Raw genomic sequence first — 9,155 nt, 5'->3', positions numbered from 1 at the left:
AATAATAATAATAATAATAATAATAATAATAATTGAAGTAAGACTGATATTATAATGTGTAAATATTTTTTAAAAAACTTTATAAATTTTGTAATAAAAATATAGTATAAAGGATATTATTTAATTAATATTTTAAATTTTTTTGTTTGAATTTTTTAATATAAATTTTAAATTTCAATAAAAATTAATTATATATATATTTTATAATTAACAAATTTATTTATCACTATCTTAAAATAACATAATATTAATAATATAATTTATAAAAAAACATGATGAGTGGTCCTACATTTAAGGGCATCTTACCTCAGAATAGTACTGCCCATTATCCAAGAAACTTCAAGGTTTGCGCTTGGCCCAAGGGTCCCATAAAAGTTGACAGAATAGTTGAACCGTGGAGCAAGGGGTCATTAAAATGATCCAGTGTCCTCCTGCCTAACATGATTAGCTCGCAAAATTTGACTACTTTACCCTCTTTGGCTGCTTGCTTCGTTTTCATGCTCAGGATCTCAAATTGTTTCATGTGGGACAGGGATGGATGGGGCTGCGTGATCTCAGATGCAAGCAGCCAAACAAAGTTTAAAAAAACGTCGAGATGATGAAAAATTGGTCTAGGCAAGCGCAAGCCATGTTATTCAAAGCATTCCTTTCCGTGTGCCTCTTAGTTTGCTTAGCAGCTTCTCAACATCTCAGTTTCCGCTACAATGGCTTTCGATCCGCCAATCTAAGCCTTGATGGTATAGCTGAGATCACCTCTATGGCCTTCTGAGGCTCACCAATGACACCAAGCAGGAAAAGGGTCACGCCTTTTTTCCAAACCCAATAACTTTCAAAAACACAAATGGCTCTGTTTTCACCTTTTCTACTGCCTTTGTCTTTGCTATTGTACCTGAACTTGCAGGTATTAGTGGTCATGGGATTGCCTTTGTGATTGCACCAACAAAAGGGCTCCGTGGATCTCTTCCCAGCCAGTACCTTGGGCTGTTTAATAAGACCAACAATGGTAATGATACCAACCATGTTTTTGCAGTGGAGCTTGACACCATCTATAGCAGCGAATTCGATGATATCAATGATAATCATGTTGGAATAGATATTAATGGGTTAACGTCTGAGGAATCTGCCCCAGCAGGATATCATACTAATTCCAGCGGTAGGCTCGCAAACTTGACCCTTGCTAGCAGCCAACCAATGCAAATTTGGGTGGAATATGATGGTACACAGAAGCAACTTAATATCACTTTAGCTGCGATTAATATGGGTAAACCCAGTATTCCACTTTTGTCTGTAGCTCTTGATCTGTGACCATACTTGCTAGATACCATGTACGTTGGTTTCTCATCATCCACAGGCTCTGTCCTAACATCTCACTATGTATTGGGTTGGAGCTATAATATGAATGGCCAAGCTCAAGCGCTAGATCTTGCTCAACTTCCTAAGCTTCCAAGAATTGGACCTAAGGAGAGATCAAAATTTCTAACCATTGGGGTGCCCACAATTTCTGTAAGTGTGGTTTTCATAGTAATCTCAGGTTTAGTTTATTTCATAAGAAGGAAAAGGAAGTTTGCAGAAGTGCTTGAAGATTGGGAGCGTGACTATGGGCCTCACAGATTCAAATACAAGGATTTGTACATCGCCACTAAAGGATTTAGGGACAAGGAACTATTGGGTAGTGGTGGATTTGGTAGGGTTTATAGAGGAGTGTTGCCAACCTCCAAGATTCAGATTGCAGTAAAAAAGGTGTCCCATGAAACAAGACAAGGAATGAAGGTTTTTGTAGCAGAAATTGTTAGTATTGGTCGGCTTCGTCACCGGAACCTAGTAACGCTCTTGGGCTATTGCCGGCGCAAAGGAGAACTACTTTTGGTCTATGATTGCATGCCCAATGGAAGTCTCGACAAGTACCTGTATGATCAACCAAGGGTTACCCTGAATTGGAGCCAAAGATTTAGAGTCATAAAAGGCGTAGCTTCAGGGCTGTTTTATCTGCATGAAGAATGGGAACAAGTTGTGATTTACAGAGATGTCAAGGCTAGCAATGTCTTGCTAGATGGTGAATTAAATGGTAGATTGGGAGATTTTGGCCTTGCTAGATTATATGACCATGGAACAGATCCTCAAACTACCCATGTTGTTGGTACTCTTGGTTATCTTGCACCTGAACACACTCGAACTGGAAAGGCCACAACAAAGACTGATGTGTATGCCTTTGGTGCCTTTTTACTTGAGGTTGCTTGTGGTAGAAGGCCAATAGAGCGAAGAGAACAAGCAGAGGATGCAATCTTGCTTGATTGGGTGTTCTCCTTCTGGGTCAAAGGTGAAATTATTGAGGCCAGAGATCAAAATTTGGGCCCAGATTATATACCAGAAGAAGTGGAATTGGTGTTAAAACTTGGTTTGTTGTGTTCACATTCAGTGCCTGAAGTTAGACCAAGCATGCGCCAAGTTCTGCAGTTCTTAGATCGGGATATTCCTCTTCCAGAATTGTCATCGCTTGGCCTCTCTGCGAGTGGCCTAACATTTTTAGCGATTACGCCATGTCCTATCCTTCTTCCATGAACATGGCATTCTCGCATTCATCTTCTGTAGCAGAGTCCCTTCTTTCATGGGGCCGCTGAATTTCTCTCTCTCTCTTTTTTGTTTTCAATTTTATTTTCTCACTTGCTCTTCCCTTTTCATCTTGCTTGTATGTATTTGCAGATAATAAAGGTCATTGCCTTCCTGGCTTTATAGAAATTAGGGAACAAAATAAAAAGGTGTACAGCAACAGCATTTTGTTCTACCGACCCTGTGATATATATTTCCTCAAAATATTCCTGTAAAATTTGCAAATAAATTACTGCTAAATTCCAAAGTTAAAATTGATTAAAAAAGAAAGCGAACCGAGGAGTGGCTTTAAAAAATACCAAAACCATGGAGGCTATACCACAAATTGAAAATAAACTACTATCTTTTGAGCTTCTCATACCAAGTAGCACCCTACTAGCATTTTTTTTGAAATAAATAAGCTTGCACACACACATATAGAGAGTAATTTTTTATGTCTACTTGGTTGACCACACATGGCGGCAAATATAGTTCAAATGATGAACTCAAATCTGTGACTCATGAAAATTATGAGCACTTCTTAAAAGCATTTCATGATAGCACGCTTGTTCTTTTTGTATTAGCACAATCAACGTCCCACTGAAATTAGTGATTCTTTTTGTATTAGCACAATCAACGTCCCACTGAAATTAGTGATTCGGTGATTGTTAGGGATGGTATAGAACCATGTAAAATGGCATGACTATCAGACTCTCCCCTGTACTTTTGTTCTTGAATACGATTATCAAAATTTTCAGGGAGAAAAGCATCGCCTTTCAAGTATTTTAGAACTTGTGACATCTTTGGCCCAATTTCTGCAATATTATGTGAGCAAATTAGTCCAAGTTTCAAAACTAGTTCAACCTCCTCTGCATTGAATTTTTTGTCGAGTTTTGGATCTGTAGTACTGATGATCTTCCCTTCTCTAAACATTCATATACCCAATTTACCATAATCATCTCTTCTAGTGATGCGTGCGGCTCTACTGGCCTTCTACCGCAAGCAACTTCCAAGTAAAATACCCCAAATGCATAAACATCAGTGCTTGTAGTTGCCTTGCCGCTTCTAGCAAGCTCTGGTGCATTGTAGCCCAAAGTGCCGACTATATGAGCATCATGTGCATGCTTGCTACATCTTGCAAGCCCAAAATCACCCAATTTTCCATTTAATTCACTATCTAATAACACATTGCTGGCCTTAATAACTCTATGAAATGTAACTATTTCGTTTTCTTCATTCAGGTAAGTAAGCGCTGTAGTTATGTCTTTAATGATTTTAAATCTTTGATTCCAATTAAGAATATCCTCTAGCTTATTAAACAGGAATTTGTCAATACTGCCTTAGGCATATGATCATAAGCCAAAAGAAGCTCACCTTTGCTTCGACAATAACTAAGAACTGGAACCAAATTGTGATGTTGCGACCGACTAAGTTGTGCCAATTTCCGCAATAGATTCTCTGATTCCTTGTTTGCAATTGTGAGAAATTCTCTTCACAGCCACAAGGGCATTTGACATAGGCAACATTCCTTTATAGACCTATCCAAATCCTCCTTTTCCAAGAATCTCCCTCTCACAAAAACCATTGGTGGTTACATAGAGCTCCTCGTATGAGAACCTATGACATCCAAAATCCACCTCCCAGTCTTCAACTATCTGTGTGAACTTGGCCTTCTTTTTATTCCATATAAAGACGAAAGTGACTATTATCGCCATCAAAGTCACTCCTGTTATGGATAATCCAGCTACCAATGCTACTTTTCCCTTTCTGGTTATCTTTTTAGTAGGTAAAGGTGGAATGCGAGATAGATAAAGCTCTTGAGCTTGCTCATCAAATTGAAAGCTCCAACCTAGAACATCTAGTTGGTCTGTGGAGGAGGAAAAACCCACAAACATTCAGTCCAAAATGATCGGTGAGATATCAATATCCAAAGACGAAAGTGGAAGGTTAGGCTTACTTGTATGAATTGGAGACAACGTAATATTAAGTTGATTCCTAGTGGCATCATACCCCACCCAAACCTGAGTAAGCTCCCCGCTTGCAAGACTCAGATTCTTGAATTCTACATATTCATTTAGGAAATAACCTGCAGGAGCTGATTTGACAGATACTAAGCTGTTGATGCCGATGGCAACATGATTATCATTGATATCATTGAATTCTTGGTCTTGGAACGTATCAAGCTCAATTGCAACAATATGATTAGTTGATATTCCATTAAATATGTGGTTAAGTATGCCAAAAAACTGCCCTGATGAAGCTCCAGGCATTTCTTTCGAAGGAGCTATCAGAAAGGACATGCCTTGAACAGAGAATTTCGACTTCTGGTGGGAAATAGCAAATATAAAGGTGGTAGAAAAAGAAAACACACTGGCGGTTGATGAATTCTTGAAGTTCAAGGGCTAAGCACAAAAGGCATGGCCAATTCCTCACGAAGTGTTATCAGTGAGCTGGAAAAGACCATCAGGCGTGACCTCTGCTACGCGCCCAGTTTTAAATTCCTGTAGAAGGTAAAGCGATTTTTGCTTGGAGCTGCCAATTTGACGAAGAGAAATAGCGTTAGATACAATTTGACAAACATAGTTGGGAATTGATAATTAGTGTGAGTCTGTTCACCTTGTCGTGTTCTCTTCCTATTTCTGATTATGGATGGGTATTTTGAGTGCATTTTGGTCCACATCTCACCTTTTGGGATCTTATTCCCCAAAAGTCAAAATAGCTCATAGTGAAAATTGACATATAGCTGCCTGTTTGGACTTTTTTTTTATCTGATCTTTGGACTTATCACGTGACAACATCACATGTTTTGCTTGATTGGAAAATATAATACAAACATTTTGAAAAAATAAAACAACTTTTTCAGGAAAAAAAAAGAAACTTTTTAAGCACAAAAAGACGGACGGCTCTCACCTTAGAAATAAAGGGTGAAAAGATTTAACTTTTCTTCTGAATTACTTGACAAGTTCTAAAATGCATTGATATATCAACGTATCAAATCGTTTAGTTTGGCGTTTTCTCATGAGCGTGTCAACAAATTATTTGCATAGTTTTTTTAGCTTTCACACATATAAATGGATTGCAAATGTACCTAAAATGCTAGAATCTCAAAAATTGAATTAAAGTACGTTTAAACTTTTAATCAAACAATTATGTATTGAAAATAAAAAATAAAATTTTCTAAAGATTTCTTGATATTGACCTGCCATTAATTGTGTTTTGACATATGGGGGCTTGATGTGTCTTATCAATTTTGTTAAAATTATAAAATTTAAATACTTAAATGTATAATAATAAATTATTTTTAATAAAAATAATAATATATTAAAATATGGGGTAAATTATAAAGATTTGAGGTGGAGAGAACATCGCCCTATCTTCAAGCCATACAATACCAAAGCCAAGGTGAGATTGAAGAGAATTAATCAAATTTAAAGTGAGTTGAATTAACTTCGAAAATTTTTTCTCTTTCTAGTCCATTGATCTCCACCGGCCCATCATGTCCATCATCATTTGCAATAACATAACAATTACAGCAAAAGTTAATTAGGAGGACATACTTTCATCTGGATCAAAGAGCTTAGTACTGATAAACATTAGTTTTTGGAGCAAGAATTTCTTAGGCTACTACTTCTATGTCGTCTTCTACCTAGTTCTTATATGGGACAAAACTACATAGTTTTAATTAGTTGTGTGCTTTTTTCTTTAAACAAAACTATTTAGTTTAATTTTTTAAAATAATATTATGTAATTTTTAACAAAAAAAATCTTTAAAAAAATTAGTTTAATTAATGAAATATTTGATTTCTGATATAAATTAATTATAAAGACAAAATAAAAATAAATGTTGTCATAAGAAAATTAAAAATAATGACAAAGATAAAAATTATTTGTAAACTTCAATTTAGATAATAAAGTGCCTAAATAATCAAATGGATTATGAGGATAAAATATACACAAATAAAACTTAAAACAAAGAGAGAATATACTACTAATTAATAAAAATAAAATAAAATGAATAAAATAAATTATTTTGGATCAGAAGCGCTAGCTAATTATCCATTTTTTTTTTCCGGTGGACAGCTAATTATCCATGTTAATATAGTTACAATTAAAAAGATGAATTCATAAAAATTTATGAATTATAAAACATCTATCTATCTATAATATGTATTAATGTGGGAAGAGAGAATATTGGTTTGTCAAAAATGCCATTCATTTTTTGAAATTAATTATAATTATATTTTTATTATTTAAATTAATTTTAATATTTGTATAAATTTAAAATTCTTAATACTACTTATATTTAACTTTAATTAAATATAAAATTTTATAAGAAATTTTATCTTTTGTAATTTTGATTTAAGTATTTTTAAATTTGAAAAAGTTTTCGAGAATTAATGTTGTGACTAGGATGATAGTGAGTTGCGAATGCGGAATGTACTTCAGCATTGAAAAATCACTATAAAATAAAAATGAATTAGCAACTAATGGAATTGGTTACTAATCCATTAAAATCAGTTGCTAATTGATTTAGCAACTGATTTAGTCGGTTGCAATGAGGCTGGTTGCTAAATCAATTAGCAACTGACTGATAAATTAATTAATATTAGCAACTAAAAATTAGTTATAAATAGTAATAAAAAATCAAATCAGTTATTAATTAATTTATATAAAAAAGTAAAATTTTTGTCAAAAGAATATCGGTTGCTACTAATAGCAACCGATTTAAGCAATTAAAATCCATTGCTAATAGCAACGGATACATAATCAATTATAAAAATTCAGTGCCTTTAATTTTGTAATTTTGCAACCATTTTGTAAACCGATGAATGTGAACTTCTGAATATGAAAATGTCACATATGCCAAAAGAATGTTACGTTTGTAGTGAAATTGAATCGTTGAAACATCTCTTTTTCTCGTGTCCAAAAGCAGTCGAAGTCTAGATTCATTATTCAGTAAGGTGAGATCGGATCAATTATCAGGGTCATCTGTTAAAGACTTATGATAGGAAACTTGCTCCTATGTTAGAAAACACGAAAATGGTGATGATTTGATTCATATGTTGTGTTTCATATTATGCCAAATATGGAAGGGGTAGAATCTCTTTATCTTTCAACAACAGAGGGTAACCTTTAATGAGATCATTGGATTGGTAATTAGGCACTTTGATGAATCCAACCAAGTGAATCAATCTCTTCAAATGAATTCTGCGTCTCCACCCTCACATGGCTCTCAGTTCACCTTGCCTCCAAGGGATAAATGCAACAAAAATTAATACAGAAGAATAAAGAACATTTTTATTGAACAGAAAGAAACTCTTTGCACAACTTTATAGACAATATTAATTGATGTACTATTTATATAACACTTAGATCTAACAAAATAAGATAAGAATCTCATTTAAATCTCAACCATTAGTTTAGATTAGATCACTACTTAAAATTTGAAATGCAACAATTTAAAAATGAAGACTAAATCAAATATGTTTGAATTAGATTTTAATATTCTCTTTCTTAATTCAAACATGGACTCAAAATAATTTATTTATTTATTTGATTGGAGCCCTTCTCTCCATCTGGCAATTTATGTGTTAAAACACTTCTCTCCAGCCGACAAATTTGTGTGTTAGAATACTTCCCTCTAACTGATAATTTTGGTGTACTTCTCACCATTTATTGATGCACTTCTCACCAACCTTTGCTTTTGATTTTCTTGGAGCACTTCTCTCCAAACTTCAAAAAAGATATTCTTCCTCTTGTGATAAATTTGCTTCTCTATTTTTAAACCTGCAATCTTTTAATAAATGCCCAAATTTTATGCAATTAAAACATTGTGGTTTGCCTTTATGCCAACGATTCTTTTCTTCATGGTTAAAGTTTTTGCAAATACCACATTGTGGAAATTTTTTCTTTGTGGATGACTTGCTGTTAGAAAGGCTCCCTTAATTGTTTCTTCTTGTTTGATTACTCTTCTTTACTTCTTAACCTGTAAAGCATCGATTAATTCTGTAATAGTTATTTGTGAAAAATTTGCATGAACCTCAAGTGAGGAAAATTTTGGCTCAAACTTCTTAGGGAGGCTAACAAATATATTTTCTACAATTCTTTTGTCAAGAAATTCTTCACCAAGCAGTCTGATTTTGTTGGTTATGGACACAAGCTTAGTACAATAGTCTTTGACATTTTCAGATTCTTTCATTTTTTCATTCTCAAATTCTCTTTTGAGATTTAAAATTTGCATGAACCTTATTTGAACATTACCTTCATACTCCTCCTTGAGCAAATTCCAAGCTTCTTTTGCATTTTCACAAGCCATAATTTTTATGAAAATAGTTTTAGAAACTGAATATTCTATACAAGTTTTTGCCTTGTATTTCTTAACTCTCTCCTCATTGTGAATTTTTATTTAAGCAAGAGGGATTTTTTGCCTTGAATTTTTATTTGCCTTGAATTTTTTGGTAGTGAAGAGGGATTAGTATTATTTTCTACTAAATCCCATAAATCAAAAGCTTGTAAATATGACTTCATTTTGATAGCTCATATTTGATAATTTTCTCCTGAAAAAATAG

The 9,155-nt window shown here is 33.9% G+C and overlaps 2 pseudogenes; one reads left to right on the top strand and one right to left on the bottom strand.

The window, feature by feature from the left end:
• The first annotated feature begins 444 nt into the window (after nucleotides 1-444).
• Nucleotides 445-2,786, top strand: LOC131178695 (L-type lectin-domain containing receptor kinase IV.1-like; annotated as a pseudogene).
• Nucleotides 2,787-3,219: 433 nt separating this feature from the next.
• LOC110646759 (L-type lectin-domain containing receptor kinase V.9-like) lies at nucleotides 3,220-5,167 on the bottom strand (annotated as a pseudogene).
• Nucleotides 5,168-9,155: the final 3,988 nt, after the last annotated feature.

This window comes from Hevea brasiliensis, chromosome 3 (genome assembly GCF_030052815.1).
Source record: "Hevea brasiliensis isolate MT/VB/25A 57/8 chromosome 3, ASM3005281v1, whole genome shotgun sequence".
Classification (NCBI taxonomy): domain Eukaryota; kingdom Viridiplantae; phylum Streptophyta; class Magnoliopsida; order Malpighiales; family Euphorbiaceae; genus Hevea; species Hevea brasiliensis.
Note: the sequence above shows the minus strand (reverse complement) of the source record. Positions and strands in the feature narration are given on the sequence as shown.